General features: G+C 59.1%; 1 pseudogene; it reads right to left on the bottom strand.

The window, feature by feature from the left end:
• Positions 1 to 318: 318 nt before the first annotated feature.
• On the bottom strand, positions 319 to 15987 carry LOC138101014 (zinc finger protein 721-like; annotated as a pseudogene).
• Between the last annotated feature and the right edge of the window lie 408 nt (positions 15988 to 16395).

The raw sequence follows: 16395 nt of genomic DNA, 5'->3' as shown, positions 1-16395 counted from the left end.
GTCGGGCCAAAGGAGAGATCTCTGAGAAGCTCTTCCCGCACTCGGGGCTCTCCTGGGGCCTCTCCCTGCTGTGGAGGCGCCGGTGCCTGCTGAGGGTGGAGCTGTGCTTGAAGCCCTTCCTGCAGTCGGGGCAGCGGAAGGGCCTCTCATCCGTGGCAATGCGCTCATGTCTGAGGAGGAGGGAGCTGCTCTGGAACCTCTTCCCACACGCCCCACACTCGAAGGGCCGTTCCCCGCTGTGGGTCACCTGGTGTTCCATCAGCTGGCAGTGTTGGGGAAGATGAAACAGGAAAGCCTTATAAATATGATTGCCTAACAAAAGATTTTGGGAATATGAAAACTGTGAGCGACATCGAAATGAAGGCCATCTTTGAGATATAGAGTCTTAGTTACTGAACAACTGGAAAACAATGGTATAGCCGGCTGAAGGTAATCCCCTCTTGATTGAACAATCCCCTCTGCTTGCAGACAGGTCCAAGGGTCAGAGCAGACCCTACTAGCTCAGCAGAAGGGGTCCAAGGAGTAGTTTTTAGAAGTTAAAATGTAACACTCTATGGTAATGTAATAACTCTTATAGGCTGTATGTAAATGCTATAGGATTTGTACCTTGTATTAGATTGGCTACTGAGAATTAGAATATTCACTACAGAAGATGATTTATTGTATTGTAACAAGCTCCTCGCTCTCTTAACTCTCCTCTCCTCTTAGTAATGCTCTTCTCCTCTTAGTAACGCTCTTAGTAACTCTTCTTAATTCAGCTCTCCTCTTAATTCATCTCTCTTGCTCTTTACTCTCTTAGCTCTTAGCCTCTTGCTCTTGATTCATCTCTCTCTCTCCTACACCTTGGGCCTGCTTGGAGCTGCAGCTGGCAGCTCTAAGCAGTGCCTCTGTACCCACGCCCTCTGCAATAAACTGCATGCTCCAAAGACCCGCTTATAGAGACGTCTCCATCCGTCCATCTCCAGCCGGGCCCGACCGAACCCACACCCTCATCACCATCATCTCGCCTTCAGTTCCGACAGGCAGCTCCGGCTGAAGCCCTTCCCGCACTCCCCACACTTGTAGCGCCGTTACCTGGTGTGGATGCTCCGGTGTTTAATCAGCTGGCATTTGTAGCTGAAGCCTTTCCCACATTCCAAGCAGTTGTGGGGCCATTCCCCAGTGTGAGTGCTCTGGTGTCCCAGCAGCTTGGAGCTGTTTCTGAAGCCCATCCCACATTCCAAGCACTTGTAGGGCTTTTCCCCAGTGTGGATGCTCTGGTGCTGCATCAGAGTGGAGCTGGTCCTGAAGCTCTTCCCACACTCCCCACACTCGTAGGGTTTTTCCCCAGTGTGGATTCTCTGGTGTATCCTCAGGCGGGCGCTCTGCCTGAAGGACATCCCACACTCCCCACACTTGTAGGGCCGTTCCCCGCTGTGGATCCTCTGGTGTATCCTCAGGCGGGCGCTCCGGATGAAGGACATCCCACACTCCCCACACTCGTAGGGCCTCTCTCCGGTGTGGATCCTCTGGTGTTCAGTCAGGCTGGAGCTGACTCTGAAGCTCTTCCCACACTCCCCACACTCGTAGGGCTTTTCCCCAGTGTGGATCCTCTGGTGTACCCTCAGGTGGGCGCTCCGGCTGAAGGACATCCCACACTCCCCACACTTGTAGGGCCGTTCCCCGGTGTGGATCCTCTGGTGTACCCTCAGGCAGGCGCTCCGGATGAAGGACATCCCACACTCCCCACACTCGTAGGGTTTTTCCCCAGTGTGGATCCTCTGGTGTATCCTCAGGCGGGCGCTCCGGATGAAGGACATCCCACACTCCCCACACTCGTAGGGTTTTTCCCCAGTGTGGATCCTCTGGTGTACCCTCAGGCAGGCGCTCCGGATGAAGGACATCCCACACTCCCCACACTCGTAGGGCCTCTCTCCGGTGTGGATCCTCTGGTGTTCAGTCAGGCTGGAGCTGACTCTGAAGCTCTTCCCACACTCCCCACACTCGTAGGGCTTTTCCCCAGTGTGGATCCTCTGGTGGCTGACCAGGTGGGAGCTCTGGCTGAAGCCCGTCCCACACTCCCCACACTTGTAGGGCCATTCCCCAGTGTGGATCCTCTGGTGTTTAATCAGCAGGGAGCTGATCCTGAAGCCCTTCCCACATTCCCCACACTTGTAGGGCCATTCCCCAGTGTGGATCCTCTGGTGGCTGACCAGCTGGGAGCTCTGGCTGAAGCCCGTCCCACACTCCCCACACTTGTAGGGCCATTCCCCGGTGTGGATCCTCTGGTGTTTAATCAGGTTGGAGCTGGACCTGAAGCTCTTCCCACACTCCCCACACTCGTAGGGCTTTTCCCCAGTGTGGATCCTCTGGTGCTGGCTCAGCTGGGAGTTGTTTCCGAACCTCTTCCCACACTCCAAGCACTTGTGGGGCCAGTCTTCCGTGTGGATCCTCTGGTGTTTCCTCAGCTTGCAGATCCACCTGAAGCCCTTCCCACACTCCAAGCACTTGTGGGGCTGCTCCCCGCCCTGAGCCTTCTCCCCCACCTCTGAGCTCTGCCTGGATCTCCGGACGCCTTCCTGGCCCAGGGCGGCTCTTTCCTCCTTGGATCTCTCTGGGCTGCGTTTGCAGCCCCTCCTCGTGGGGGAACTCCGGGCCTTTTCCTCCTCCTCCATCCGGCCACGCCTCGGGAATGACAAATCCTGGTTTGGGGGGAAAAACAAGGGCTGAGTGCCTTGGGCTGCGGGTTCCTCCTGCCCAGGTCCATCTCCGGGAGTCTCCGGGGCTTTTATGTCCATGAAAACCCCAAACCACCACGATTCAGCCCAAAAACCCTCCCACCAGTTGCCCCTCTCTGATCTCTCCACTTTGGGTTTCTGGGACTCTCCTTTCCCTGCCCTCATCGGGGTCCCGTGGCTGCTGGGGTTCCCCCAGCTCTGGGGTCCCACTCAGGGATGATCCGGGGGGTTTTGGGGCTCCCAGGGCTCCCTTCTCCCCTGCTTCTCTGCTCCGGGCTTCCAGCAATCCCAGGGGTCCCCCCTTATCCAGGCTCTCCCCCTCTCCGGGCTGCCGGGGCTCCCCCAGCTCCGGGATCGCCCCTCTCCCCTCACCCCATCCCGGGGCTCCCGGCGTTCCCCTCCACCGCTCTCCCGGGGCACCCCAAGACCGATGTCCCCCTCCCACCCCGGCACCGAGCCCCCAAAATATCCCCCAAAGGGCCATTTGCGGCTCAGCTTTGGGGTCCCGAAGGATCCAAACATCGCCCCCGTGCCAAAATGAAACCCTGCCAGGGACCCACAAAGAGATTTGGGGCTCCATTCTGGAAGCTGCGAGCTCCAAACACCCCCCAAAGGAAAACGCTGCTTGGGGAGCCCCCGAGGGATTTGGGGTGAGCTTCTGAGGGAAAAAAGGGTGGGAAACGTGAGGGGGAGAAAAGGCGGGAACGTGAGGGGAATAAAAGGGCGGGAAACGTGAGGGGAAAAAGGGCGGGAAACGTGAGGGGGAAAAGGGCGGGAAACGTGAGGGGAAAAGGGCGGGAAACGTGAGGGGAAAAAGGGCGGGAAACGTGAGGGGAAAAAGGGCGGGAAACGTGAGGGGAATAAAAGGGCGGGAAACGTGAGGGGAATAAAAGGGCGGGAAACGTGAGGGGAAAAGGGCGGGAAATGTGAGGGGAAAAAGGGCGGGAAACGTGAGGGGGAAAGGGCGGGAAACGTGAGGGGAAAAAGGTGGTCTGCACCCCGAGACACCACAACGCGCTGGGGCTGGTCCTGCACGTACCCCAAACCCCCCCAAAGCCCCCCAAACACCCCAGCACACTGGGGCTGCTCCTTCAGGTACCCCAAACCCAAAACAGGACCCGTTACAATCAGTGGGGTGCCAAATAATGAGTCTGGGGGGGCTGCCAGAAAGGGATCTATTCAAATCAGTAGAGCTGCCAAATAGTGAATGCCCGAGCGCTGGCAAAAAGGGATCTCTTCCAGTCAACGGGGGCTGCCACCGAGTGACCCCAGTCGGGATGCCAGAAAAGGACCCAATCAAATCACAGAATTCACAGAATTCACAGAATTCACAGAATTCACAGAATGTCTGCGTTGGAAGAAACCTTCAAGATCATCGAGTCCAACCCGTGCCCTAGCACCTCAACTAGATCATGGCACCAAGTGCCATATCCAGCCTTTTTCTAAACACATCCAGGGATGCTGATTCCACCACCTCCCCAGGCAGTAGTCCATTCCAGCACTTTTATCACCCTTTCTGTAAAAAACCTTTTCCTAATATCCAACCTATATTTCCCTAGACGCAGCTTGAGACTGTGCCCTCTCGTTCTGTCAGCTGCTGCCTGGTGAAAAAGCTCAAGCCCCACCTGACTACAGCCTCCTTTCAGGGAGTTGGAGAGAGCGATAAGGTCACCTCTGACTCTCCTTTTCTCCAGGCTAAACAGCCCCAGCTCCCTCAGGCGTTCCTCACAGGGCTTGTGTTCCAAGCCCTTCACCAGCCTCGTTGCCGCTCTCTGAACGCCTCCAAGCACCTCAATGTCCTTCCTGAACTGAGGGGCCCAGAACTGGACACAGCACTCGATGTGCGGCCTCACCAGCGCCCAGTACAGGGGAAGAATGCCCTCCCTGCTTCTGCTGGCCACACTGCTCCTGATACAGGCCAGGATGCCATTGGCCTTCTTGGCCACCAAGGCACACTGCTGGCTCATGTTCAGCCGGCTATCGACCAGCACCCCCAGGTCCCTTTCCGCCTGGGCGCTGTCCAGCCACACCGTCCCCAGCCTGTAACGCTGCAGGGGATTCTTGTGGCCAAAATGCAGTACCCGGCACTTGGGCTTATTCAACTTCGTCTTGTTGGACTCTGCCCATCTAGCCAACCGTTCCAAGTCTCTCTGCAGAGCCCTCCTTCCTCCCAACAGATTGACACGTGCTCCCAGCTTAGTGTCCTCTGCAAACTTACTAATGAAGGACTCCGTTCCCTCATCCGTGTCGTCAATAAAAATACTGAACAGAACTGGCCCCAGCACAGACCCCTGAGGGACACCACTGGTCACTGGTCACCAGCTGGATGCAGCTCCGTTCACCAGCACTCTCTGGGCCCGCCCATCCAGCCGCTTCTTGACCCAGCAGAGTGCTCCTGGCCAAGCCACGTGCTGTCGGCTTTTCCAGGAGTATGCTGTGGGAGACAGTGCCAAAGGCCTGGCTGAAGCCCAAATAGACAACATCCACAGCCCTTCCTGCGTCTACCAGGCAGCTCACCTGGTCATAAAAGGAGATCAGGTTGGTCAAACACGACCTACCCCTCCTAAACCCACGCGGGCTGGCTCTGACACCCTGGCCGTCCTGGAAATTCTGTGTGATGACACTCAGTACAAGCTGATCCATGACCTTACCGGCTACTGAGGCCAGGCTGACCGGCCTATAGTTACCAGGTTCCTCCTTCCCACCCTTTCTGTACATGGGCACCACACTGGCCAGCTTCCAGTCAGCTGGAACCTCCCCAGTGAGCCAGGACTGGTGGGAAATGATGCAGAGTGGCTTTGCAAGCTCATCTGCCAGCTCCCTCATCACCCTGGCATGGATCTCATCCGGTCCCATAGATTTATGGAGATCCAAGCATCCCAGCAGTTCTCTGCCTGCATCCTCCTGGATAACACGAGGCAAAGAGGGCATTAAGCACTTCTGCCTTCTCTTCATCTGCAGATACAAAGTTCCCTCCCTCATCCAAAAAAGAACAAAGCTTGCTCTTACCATTCCTTTTAGCATTAATATATTTCTCAAAACATTTCTTATTATCCTTTACAGAAGTCGCCATCTTAAGTTCAAGCTGAGCTTTGGCCTCCCAAATTCTTTTCCTACATGCTCTAGCAGCCCTTTTAAATACCTCCTGAGAGACCTGACCCTCCTTCCAAAGATGATCCATCATTTTTTAATTCCCAAGTTCCTCCAAAACCTGATTGCCCATCCAGGCTGCATGTTAAATCAAAGAGGGCTGCCAAATAGTGACCCACCCAAAAAAAGACCTGCCACAAAGGGACCAATTCCAATCTATGGGCGCTGCCACACTGGGAGACAACAAAAAACATCGCCCCCCCAAAAAACCGCCAGAACCCCTCCTCCAACCCCTAAAATCGCCACAAACCCCCACACCCCCTTTAAGTCACCACCAAAAGGAACCAAGTTACACCTAAACACCCCTCCCAAAACCCCTCAATCCCCACAGAAACCCCCCCATCACCTCCCAAGCCTCCCCCGAGCCCCCTCCCCTCAACCCCCCGACCCGGGGGCCCGCCCAGCTCACCTCCGAGGGCTCCGGCCGCGCCCTCACGACGCTGCTGCTGAGCCAGAAGCCCCCCGAGAGCGGGGCCGCACCCCCAGAGCCGCCCCGGACCTGCCCTACCCCGAGGAGCTGCTGCTCACCCGCCCCTTCCTGCCCGAGGCTGAAAAGGACGGCGACCCCAAGGCTTGGGGCAACCCCCGAGGCATTTGGGGCCAGCTCCCCCTCCCCGCTCACCTGCGGGATGCTCCCGGCGCCGCGGCGGACACAGCGCCCGCCGACCCCGCGCTGCCCCCGCTGCTTTTCCTCTTCCTGCTCCTCCTCTTCCTCGCTCGCTCCTCTTCCTCCCGCTCCTCCTCCCCCGCCTCCGCCTCCATCCCGCCTCCTCCCGCTCCTCCTCCTTCCTAATGCCGCCTGCTTCTCCTCTTCTCTCCGCCCTTCTCCCGCTCCTTCCTCTCAGGGGGGTCCCGCCGCCTTTTGCGCTTCGCTGGCTGCCCTGGTGGGCTTCAGCTGCCTCCCAAGGGCCCCCCAGAGCGGGGTGACACGGGGGGAACACACGGGGGTCCCCATTCCCGATCACTCCGAGGCATCTGCACCCTCCAATCGCGGCCCCCCCAATCGTGGCTCCCCCCAAGTCCTTCCCCACTGCCCAACAATGAACGGCACCGGCCCGAACTGGGAAGCTTTATTGGGAACAGATCATAACCACAACAGGTCATAAAAATTCCTCCCCACCCCCATCCCCCCCCAGCTGCCACAGCCTTCCCTCCTTTGCACTTTCTCTTTGCCCCTCTCTCCCCCAGGCACGCGCAGTCTCTCCTGGGCTGCAGTTTCAGCAGTTTCTCGACTGCTCTCAGCAAGCTTTGGTCATCATTTCTGCGACGGTTGTTCCCCGTTTCTTGCCAAGTTACATCCTGTGCCTTAAGCTTGTGGCCAATACTTGCTAACTTTTACCCGGTAGCTTATACCTGCACAGCTACAATGATTTGAACCCTTTCAACTGGCACGGGCACACCAGAGCCAGCCTGGGCACACGGAGGGAATTTATTCCCAACCAAATCCCAGCAGCACAAGGAGAAGGCAAAGAAATCTCTCCAACACCTTCCCCCCACCCAGCGCGGATCACCCGGAACGGGGGTCACCAGGGCTCTGCCCCACGGGGGGCACTGGGGATCATCCAGCGCCGACCCTCCCACGGGGGATGGAGCTGGAGCAGCGCACGAAGCTCTTCCCGCACTCGGGGCACTCGCGGGGCTGCCCTTACCGATGGCTCTGCTGGTGTCGGGCCAAAGGAGAGATCTCTGAGAAGCTCTTCCCGCACTCGGGGCTCTCCTGGGGCCTCTCCCTGCTGTGGAGGCGCCGGTGCCTGCTGAGGGTGGAGCTGTGCTTGAAGCCCTTCCTGCAGTCGGGGCAGCGGAAGGGCCTCTCATCCGTGGCAATGCGCTCATGTCTGAGGAGGAGGGAGCTGCTCTGGAACCTCTTCCCACACGCCCCACACTCGAAGGGCCGTTCCCCGCTGTGGGTCACCTGGTGTTCCATCAGCTGGCAGCTCCGGCTGAAGCCCTTCCCGCACTCCCCACACTTGTAGCGCCGTTACCTGGTGTGGATGCTCCGGTGTTTAATCAGCTGGCATTTGTAGCTGAAGCCTTTCCCACATTCCAAGCAGTTGTGGGGCCATTCCCCAGTGTGAGTGCTCTGGTGTCCCAGCAGCTTGGAGCTGTTTCTGAAGCCCATCCCACATTCCAAGCACTTGTAGGGCTTTTCCCCAGTGTGGATGCTCTGGTGCTGCATCAGAGTGAAGCTGGTCCTGAAGCTCTTCCCACACTCCCCACACTCGTAGGGTTTTTCCCCAGTGTGGATCCTCTGGTGTATCCTCAGGCAGGCGCTCCGGATGAAGGACATCCCACACTCCCCACACTCGTAGGGTTTTTCCCCAGTGTGGATTCTCTGGTGTATCCTCAGGCGGGCGCTCCGGATGAAGGACATCCCACACTCCCCACACTCATAGGGTTTTTCCCCAGTGTGGATTCTCTGGTGTATCCTCAGGCGGGCGCTCTGCCTGAAGGACATCCCACACTCCCCACACTTGTAGGGCCGTTCCCCGGTGTGGATCCTCTGGTGTACCCTCAGGCAGGCGCTCCGGATGAAGGACATCCCACACTCCCCACACTCGTAGGGCCTCTCTCCGGTGTGGATCCTCTGGTGTTCAGTCAGGCTGGAGCTGACTCTGAAGCTCTTCCCACACTCCCCACACTCGTAGGGCTTTTCCCCAGTGTGGATCCTCTGGTGGCTGACCAGGTGGGAGCTCTGGCTGAAGCCCTTCCCACATTCCCCACACTTGTAGGGCCATTCCCCAGTGTGGATCCTCTGGTGGCTGACCAGGTAGGAGCTGGAGCTGAAGCTCTTCCCACACTCCCCACACTCGTAGGGCTTTTCCCCAGTGTGGATCCTCTGGTGGCTGACCAGGTGGGAGCTCTGGTTGAAGCCCATCCCACACTCCCCACACTTGTAGGGCCATTCCCCAGTGTGGATCCTCTGGTGTTTAATCAGGCTGGAGCTGACTCTGAAGCTCTTCCCACACTCCCCACACTTGTAGGGCTTTTCCCCAGTGTGGATCCTCTGGTGCTGGCTCAGCTGGGAGTTTTTTCTGAAGCTCTTCCCACACTCCAAGCACTTGTGGGGCCAGTCTTCCGTGTGGATCCTCTGGTGTTTCCTCAGCTTGCAGATCCACCTGAAGCCCTTCCCACACTCCAAGCACTTGTGGGGCTGCTCCCCGCCCTGAGCCTTCTCCCCCACCTCTGAGCTCTGCCTGGATCTCCGGACGCCTTCCTGGCCCAGGGCGGCTCTTTCCTCCTTGGATCTCTCTGGGCTGCGTTTGCAGCCCCTCCTCGTGGGGGAACTCCGGGCCTTTTCCTCCTCCTCCATCCGGCCACGCCTCGGGAATGACAAATCCTGGTTTGGGGGGAAAAACAAGGGCTGAGTGCCTTGGGCTGCGGGTTCCTCCTGCCCAGGTCCATCTCCGGGAGTCTCCGGGGCTTTTATGTCCATGAAAAACCCCAAACCACCACGATTCAGCCCAAAAACCCTCCCACCAGTTGCCCCTCTCTGATCTCTCCACTTTGGGTTTCTGGGACTCTCCTTTCCCTGCCCTCATCGGGGTCCCGTGGCTCCTGGGGTTCCCCCAGCTCTGGGGTCCCACTCAGGGATGATCCGGGGGGTTTTGGGGCTCCCAGGGCTCCCTTCTCCCCTGCTTCTCTGCTCCGGGCTTCCAGCAATCCCAGGGGTCCCCCCTTATCCAGGCTCTCCCCCTCTCCGGGCTGCCGGGGCTCCCCCAGCTCCGGGATCGCCCCTCTCCCCTCACCCCATCCTGGGGCTCCCGGCGTTCCCCTCCACCGCTCTCCCGGGGCACCCCAAGACCGATGTCCCCCTCCCACCCCGGCACCGGCACCGAGCCCCCAAAATATCCCCCAAAGGGCCATTTGCGGCTCAGCTTTGGGGTCCCGAAGGATCCAAACATCGCCCCCGTGCCAAAATGAAACCCTGCCAGGGACCCACAAAGAGATTTGGGGCTCCATTCTGGAAGCTGCGAGCTCCAAACACCCCCCAAAGGAAAACACTGCTTGGGGACCCCCCGAGGGATTTGGGGTGAGCTTCTAAGGGGAAAAAGGGTGGGAAACGTGAGGGGGAGAAAAGTGCAGGAAACGTGAGGGGAAAAAGGGCGGGAAACGTGAGGGGAAAAGGGCGGGAAACGTGAGGGAAAAAGGGCGGGAAACGTGAGGGGAAAAAGGGCGGGAAACGTGAGGGGAAAAAGGTGGTCTGCACCCCGAGACACCACAACGCGCTGGGGCTGGTCCTGCACGTACCCCAAACCTCCCCAAAGCCCCCCAAACACCCCAGCACACTGGGGCTGCTCCTTCAGGTATCCCAAACCCAAAAAAGGACCCGTTACAATCAGTGGGGTGCCAAATAATGAGTCTGGGGGGGCTGCCAGAAAGGGATCTATTCAAGTCAACGGGGGCTGCCAAATAGTGACCTCAACAAGCTGCCACAAAGAGAGCTTATCAAATCAATGGGGGCTGCCAAATAGTGATTCCAGAGGGGGATGCCACAAAGAGAGCTATTAAAGGCAAGGAGGATGCCAAATAATAACCCCAAACACGATGCCAAAAATGGACCCTAACAAGTCTAACAGGGCTGACAAATAGTGATCCCCGCCCCCAAATAAAGACCTGCCACAAAGGGATCAATTCCAATCTATGGGCGCTGCCACATTGGGAGACAACAAAAAACATCGCCCCCCCACAAACCCCCAGAACCCCTCCTCCAACCCCTAAAATCGCCACAAACCCCCACACCCCCTTTAAGTCACCACCAAAAGGAACCCAGTTACACCTAACACACCCCTCCCAAAACCCCTCAATCCCCACAGAAACCCCCCCATCACCTCCCAAGCCTCCCCCGAGCCCCCTCCCCTCAACCCCCCGACCCGGGGGCCCGCCCAGCTCACCTCCGAGGGCTCCGGCCGCGCCCTCACGACGCTGCTGCTGAGCCAGAAGCCCCCCGAGAGCGGGGCCGCACCCCCAGAGCCGCCCCGGACCTGCCCTACCCCGAGGAGCTGCTGCTCACCCGCCCCTTCCTGCCCGAGGCTGAAAAGGACGGCGACCCCAAGGCTTGGGGCAACCCCCGAGGCATTTGGGGCCAGCTCCCCCTCCCCGCTCACCTGCGGGATGCTCCCGGCGCCGCGGCGGACACAGCGCCCGCCGACCCCGCGCTGCCCCCGCTGCTTTTCCTCTTCCTGCTCCTCCTCTTCCTCGCTCGCTCCTCTTCCTCCCGCTCCTCCTCCCCCGCCTCCGCCTCCATCCCGCCTCCTCCCGCTCCTCCTCCTTCCTAATCCCGCCTGCTTCTCCTCTTCTCTCCGCCCTTCTCCCGCTCCTTCCTCTCAGGGGGGTCCCGCCGCCTTTTGCGCTTCGCTGGCTGCCCTGGTGGGCTTCAGCTGCCTCCCAAGGGCCCCCCAGAGCGGGGTGACACGGGGGGAACACACGGGGGTCCCCATTCCCGATCACTCCCAGGCATCTGCACCCCCCAATCGCGGCCCCCCCAATCGCGGCTCCCCCCAAGTCCTTCCCCACTGCCCAACAATGAACGGCACCGGGCCGAACTGGGAAGCTTTATTGGGAACAGATCATAACCACAACAGGTCATAAAAATTCCTCCCCACCCCCATCCCCCCCCCAGCTGCCACAGCCTTCCCCCCTTTGCACTTTCTCTTTGCCCCTCTCTCCCCCAGGCACGCGCAGTCTCTCCTGGGCTGCAGTTTCAGCAGTTTCTCGACTGCTCTCAGCAAGCTTTGGTCATCATTTCTGCGACGGTTGTTCCCCGTTTCTTGTCAAGTTACATCCTGTGCCTTAAGCTTGTGGCCAATACTTGCTAACTTTTACCCTGTAGCTTATACCTGCACAGCTACAATGATTTGAACCCTTTCAACGGGCACGGGCACACCAGAGCCAGCCTGGGCACACGGAGGGAATTTATTCCCAACCAAATCCCAGCAGCACAAGGAGAAGGCAAAGAAATCTCTCCAACACCTTCCCCCCACCCAGCGCGGATCACCCGGAACGGGGGTCACCAGGGCTCTGCCCCACGGGGGGCACTGGGGATCATCCAGCGCCGACCCTCCCACGGGGGATGGAGCTGGAGCAGCGCACGAAGCTCTTCCCGCACTCGGGGCACTCGCGGGGCTGCCCTTACCGATGGCTCTGCTGGTGTCGGGCCAAAGGAGAGATCTCTGAGAAGCTCTTCCCGCACTCGGGGCTCTCCTGGGGCCTCTCCTGCTGTGGAGGCGCCGGTGCCTGCTGAGGGTGGAGCTGTGCTTGAAGCCCTTCCTGCAGTCGGGGCAGCGGAAGGGCCTCTCATCCGTGGCAATGCGCTCATGTCTGAGGAGGAGGGAGCTGCTCTGGAACCTCTTCCCACACGCCCCACACTCGAAGGGCCGTTCCCCGGTGTGGGTCACCTGGTGTTCCATCAGCTGGCAGCTCCGGCTGAAGCCCTTCCCGCACTCCCCACACTTGTAGCGCCGTTACCTGGTGTGGATGCTCCGGTGTTTAATCAGCTGGCATTTGTAGCTGAAGCCTTTCCCACATTCCAAGCAGTTGTGGGGCCATTCCCCAGTGTGAGTGCTCTGGTGTCTCAGCAGCTTGGAGCTGTTTCTGAAGCTCATCCCACATTCCAAGCACTTGTAGGGCTTTTCCCCAGTGTGGATGCTCTGGTGTCCCTTTAGAGAGGAGCTGGTCCTGAAGCCCTTCCCACACTCCCCACACTCGTAGGGCTTTTCCCCGGTGTGGATCCTCTGGTGTACCCTCAGGTCGGAGCTGTGGCCGAAGGACATCCCACACTCCCCACACTCGTAGGGCCTCTCTCCAGTGTGGATCCTCTGGTGTTCAGTCAGGACGAAGCTGTCTCTGAAGCTCTTCCCACACTCCCCACACTCGTAGGGCCTCTCTCCAGTGTGGATGCTCTGGTGTTTAATCAGGCTGGAGCTGACTCTGAAGCTCTTCCCACACTCCCCACACTCGTAGGGCTTTTCCCCAGTGTGGATCCTCTGGTGGCTGACCAGGTGGGAGCTCTGGCTGAAGCCCGTCCCACACTCCCCACACTTGTAGGGCCATTCCCCGGTGTGGATCCTCTGGTGGCTGACGAGGTTGGAGCTGGAGCTGAAGCTCTTCCCACACTCCCCACACTTGAAGGGCTTTTCCCCAGTGTGGATCCTCTGGTGTTTAATCAGCAGGGAGCTGATCCTGAAGCCCTTCCCACATTCCCCACACTTGTGGGGCCAATTCCCAGTGTGGATGCTCTGGTGGCTGACCAGGTAGGAGTTGGAGCTGAAGCTCTTCCCACACTCCCCACACTTGTAGGGCTTTTCCCCAGTGTGGATCCTCTGGTGCTGGCTCAGCTCGGAGTTGTTTTTGAAGCTCTTCCCACACTCCAAGCACTTGTGGGGCCAGTCTTCGGTGTGGATCCTCTGGTGTTTCCTCAGCTTGCAGATCCACCTGAAGCTCTTCCCACACTCCAAGCACTTGTGGGGCTGCTCCCCGCCCTGAGCCTTCTCCCCCACCTCTGAGCTCTGCCTGGATCTCCGGACGCCTTCCTGGCCCAGGGCGGCTCTTTCCTCCTTGGATCTCTCTGGGCTGCGTTTGCAGCCCCTCCTCGTGGGGGAACTCCGGGCCTTTTCCTCCTCCTCCATCCGGCCACGCCTCGGGAATGACAAATCCTGGTCTGGGGGGAAAAACAAGGGCTGAGTGCCTTGGGCTGGGGGTTTGTACTAGTTTGAAAACAAACCAGTGGGAGGCAGCAAGTCAGAATAACAATTTAATGGGCGAAATTAAAGGAAAGGGAAAAAAGAAGGACTAAAAGAAAACACTGGTTCAAACTGACAGAGTCAAAATACAACCTGAGTCCCTGTAAGGCAGGGTGCTGGTAGCAGTCTGGTAGAATGGTGGCTGCACTCCTCTGAAGCAGTGATCCTGTAGAGAAAAAAAAAGGTCTTCTCTTCCTCAGAAGGTCCGGTGGTGGCTCTGTAGCTCCTGTCCTCTGGAAATCCAGTGGAGAAGGGATGTCTCTGGTGTTCAGTCTCAGATTATATCCACGATGGGACGCTTGGTTCCTCCCTCTGGGTGCAGCATCTCACAATGGGGTAATGAGTCATGAGGCCAAGTGTTGATTAGGCTCATTAACAGAAGATAGTCCGGAGGCAGTTATCTCTGAGTCATGGGGCAGGACAAGGATGGGCCATTAACAGCAAGATAGACTGGGGGGAGGAGGCAAGGAAACACTGCCCCACCTGATTTCAATGGCTCATGAGGATGGTAATAGAACACACCTCAACCCAGGATAGGGTTCCTCCTGCCCAGGTCCATCTCCGGGAGTCACGGGGGCTTTTATGTCCATGAAAAACCCCAAACCACCACGATTCAGCCCAAAAACCCTCCCACCAGTTGCCCCTCTCTGATCTCTCCACTTTGGGTTTCTGGGACTCTCCTTTCCCTGCCCTCATCGGGGTCCCGTGGCTCCTGGGGTTCCCCCAGCTCTGGGGTCCCACTCAGGGATGATCCGGGGGGTTTTGGGGCTCCCAGGGCTCCCTTCTCCCCTGCTTCTCTGCTCCGGGCTTCCAGCAATCCCAGGGGTCCCCCCCTTATCCAGGCTCTCCCCCTCTCCGGGCTGCCGGGGCTCCCCCAGCTCCGGGATCGCCCCTCTCCCCTCACCCCATCCCGGGGCTCCCGGCGTTCCCCTCCACCGCTCTCCCGGGGCACCCCAAGACCGATGTCCCCCTCCCACCCCGGCACCGGCACCGAGCCCCCAAAATATCCCCCAAAGGGCCATTTGCGGCTCAGCTTTGGGGTCCCGAAGGATCCAAACATCGCCCCCGTGCCAAAATGAAACCCTGCCAGGGACCCACAAAGAGATTTGGGGCTCCATTCTGGAAGCTGCGAGCTCCAAACACCCCCCAAAGGAAAACGCTGCTTGGGGACCCCCCGAGGGATTTGGGGTGAGCTTCTGAGGGAAAAAAGGGTGGGAAACGTGAGGGGAATAAAAGTGCAGGAAACGTGAGGGGAATAAAAGGGCGGGAAACGTGAGGGGAAAAAGGGAGGGAAACGTGAGGGGGAAAGGGCGAGAAACGTGAGGGGAAAGGGCGAGAAACGTGAGGGGAAAAGGGCCGGAAAAGTGAGGGGAAAAAGGTGGTCTGCACCCCGAGACACCACAACGCGCTGGGGCTGGTCCTGCACGTACCCCAAACCCCCCCAAAGCCCCCCAAACACCCCAGCACACTGGGGCTGCTCCTTCAGGTACCCCAAACCCAAAACAGGACCCGTTACAATCAATGGGGTGCCAAATAATGAGTCTGGGGGGGCTGCCAGAAAGGGATCTAAATTAGTCAATGGGGGCTGCCAAATTGTGACCTCAACAAGCTGCCACAAAGAGAGCTTATCAAATCAATGGGGGCTGCCACATAGTGATTCCAGAGGGGGATGCCAGAAAGAGAGCTGTTAAAGGCAAGGAGGATGCCAAATAATAACCCCAAACACGATGACAAAATTGGACCCTAACAAGTCTAACAGGGCTGACAAATAGTGATCCCCCCCCCAAATAAAGACCTGCCACAAAGGGACCAATTCCCATCTATGGGCGCTGCCACATTGGGAGACAACAAAAAAACACACCCCTCCCCCAAACCCCCAGAACCCCTCCTCCAACCCCTACAATCGCCACAAACCCCCACACCCCCTTTAAGTCACCACCAAAAGGAACCCAGTTACACCTAAACACCCCTCCCAAAACCCCTCAATCCCCACAGAAACCCCCCCATCACCTCCCAAGCCTCCCCCGAGCCCCCTCCCCTCAACCCCCCGACCCGGGGGCCCGCCCAGCTCACCTCCGAGGGCTCCGGCCGCGCCCTCACGACGCTGCTGCTGAGCCAGAAGCCCCCCGAGAGCGGGGCCGCACCCCCAGAGCCGCCCCGGACCTGCCCTACCCCGAGGAGCTGCTGCTCACCCGCCCCTTCCTGCCCGAGGCTGAAAAGGACGGCGACCCCAAGGCTTGGGGCAACCCCCGAGGCATTTGGGGCCAGCTCCCCCTCCCCGCTCACCTGCGGGATGCTCCCGGCGCCGCGGCGGACACAGCGCCCGCCGACCCCGCGCTGCCCCCGCTGCTTTTCCTCTTCCTGCTCCTCCTCTTCCTCGCTCGCTCCTCTTCCTCCCGCTCCTCCTCCCCCGCCTCCGCCTCCATCCCGCCTCCTCCCGCTCCTCCTCCTTCCTAATCCCGCCTGCTTCTCCTCTTCTCTCCGCCCTTCTCCCGCTCCTTCCTCTCAGGGGGGTCCCGCCGCCTTTTGCGCTTCGCTGGCTGCCCTGGTGGGCTTCAGCTGCCTCCCAAGGGCCCCCCAGAGCGGGGTGACACGGGGGGAACACACGGGGGTCCCCATTCCCGATCACTCCAAGGCATCTGCACCCCCCAATCGCGGCCCCCCCCAATCGCGGCTCCCCCCAAGTCCTTCCCCACTGCCCAACAATGAACGGCACCGGGCCGAACTGGGAAGCTTTATTGGGAACAGATCATAACCACAACAGGTCATAAAAATTCCTCCCCACCCCC

Source organism: Aphelocoma coerulescens, unplaced genomic scaffold (assembly GCF_041296385.1).
Source record: "Aphelocoma coerulescens isolate FSJ_1873_10779 unplaced genomic scaffold, UR_Acoe_1.0 HiC_scaffold_182, whole genome shotgun sequence".
NCBI lineage: Eukaryota > Metazoa > Chordata > Aves > Passeriformes > Corvidae > Aphelocoma > Aphelocoma coerulescens.
The sequence above is the reverse complement of the archived record's forward strand: the minus strand, read 5'-3'. Positions and strand labels throughout refer to the sequence as shown.